The 1,767-nt window shown below is 46.8% G+C and overlaps 1 protein-coding gene across 4 annotated transcripts in view; it reads left to right on the forward strand.

The window, feature by feature from the left end:
- Positions 1-1,767, forward strand: part of LOC101848562 — a 32,513-nt gene that overhangs the window by 24,702 nt on the left and 6,044 nt on the right. The window lies entirely within an intron of this gene.

A 1,767-nucleotide genomic window follows, 5' to 3' on the forward strand; every position in this document is an offset into this window, starting at 1 on the left:
GGGGGGGGAGATGGGTCATTTTGGCCGATAATTGATGACATGTGACTGTTTTGTGAAGGATTCCCCGACTGCGGATATGAATTATGAACAAAAAGGTGTTCATTGGGTTGAGGGGGGGGTGCAGAAAAATGGATTCACTGCACCGATACGCACTATAAAATGTAGGGAAAAGCTCTCAGCCACGTGGCCTTTCAATTTCGAACGACCAATCCGGACTGCCTGTCATCTATTGCAACTCGGTAAATGCATGGATGACATAGGACCTTTCTCTTGTGATTCGTTGAACAAGTACGTTGTAAGTTCTTCGCGTGCATTTGATAACTTTACTAATCTTTAATAAGAGGCCTATCTAGTGTTTTAGAACTTTTACGTGTGTTGCGCATCATTAGGCCTACGTATGCTGTCACTCAAACACCAATCAGAAACTTTCTCTCAAAGATGCGTTTTGAGAGACCAATCAAAAGACATTTCAGTTCTCCACCCCTCTCCCCTCCCCAGTTATTACCCGACCAGTAGTCCTAGACTTGTGTATCCGCGGAAAGGTAGGCGTGAAGACTGTGTCCATCGCTCTCTTTGTTCTGTGTGTAGGCCTGTCTCTTCTGGGCTTGTCTAAGGCCGCAACCAAACCATAGTAACGTCCGACACTGACAGTCAGACCAGACCCGCCGTTTCCCGTCGGGTGCGGCCGACCATATTACACCGGAGATTAACGGTCAGACACTGCCGTCTTGCAAATATGGCGTGTGGTAGAAGAAAAAAATTAGTGTTGTTGCTGCTTTTGAGACGCAGACAAAAAAATGAAAACCAAGACAAGAAGATTTTCCATTCATCCCATCCAAAGAAAGCGTGATACACAAGGTGAATTTCATCATTTGTTTCCGCAGTTGTTGGAAGACAGTGAAAAATTCCAACAATACTATCGCATGAAACATAACAGTTTCAATGAACTTCTAGAAATACGCAGAGCTGACCAAGAACTGCTAGAATTCTGTGTAGGCGGGAAAGGGGACACAACTATGGAGAGATAACATCGTTGAAATTACCTCCCATCTTGCCCAACGGACCGTCTTGGATTGAACATGTTTTATCGGAGACGGTCTGACCGGGGACGACGCAGGACGTCGGGCGTCAGTATGGTAGCCGAAACAGTATTTGTTACCTTCCATTACAAAAGAGCCGGTGCGCATTCTTTTTTGCCCGAAGATGGTCTGGTCCGACCGTCCTGGTCGGGCGTTAATATGGTTCTACCCTTATGCAAGCTGTCTAGGCTGAAGCGAAAATTTACCCTTGTCAAACTTTGCCTGTCGGCGTGTTTCGCAGATTAAAGCGTGCGTTTAGAAGACGTGACCGTGCGTTTGTACGTCTAAATTGTATAGTAAAAAACTCATCATATGACGAAAGCGTGCGTTTGAGCAAAGCGTGCCTTTGTATGTCTTGCGTTTAGCAGAGCTAGATCCTGCTCGCCAAATGTAAGAGTGGTGATACGCGATTCAGTCGGCTTTAAAGAATCGCGAGTTTTGCGAACACTCATGGAACACTTACTGAAACGGAAAGGTGTCATAGCAACGCCACTTCGCGAGCGCAAGTCCCACTCTTGTTGTCCCGCAGCCCGTAATCCTCTCCACCCCCACCCAAGTAGCGCGATCCCTTCTGTCCATTGGTTGGTTGGAACCCGTTCATTTTGTTTTAATGGGGGGGGGGGGCTGTACCATCTTTTGTAAAATAAAGGGGAGCCATGCTAAGTGTTCCGTTCCCTTCTTGCGCTCG

The sequence above is a fragment of the Aplysia californica genome, unplaced genomic scaffold, assembly GCF_000002075.1.
Source record: "Aplysia californica isolate F4 #8 unplaced genomic scaffold, AplCal3.0 scaffold01160, whole genome shotgun sequence".
Lineage (NCBI taxonomy): Eukaryota > Metazoa > Mollusca > Gastropoda > Aplysiida > Aplysiidae > Aplysia > Aplysia californica.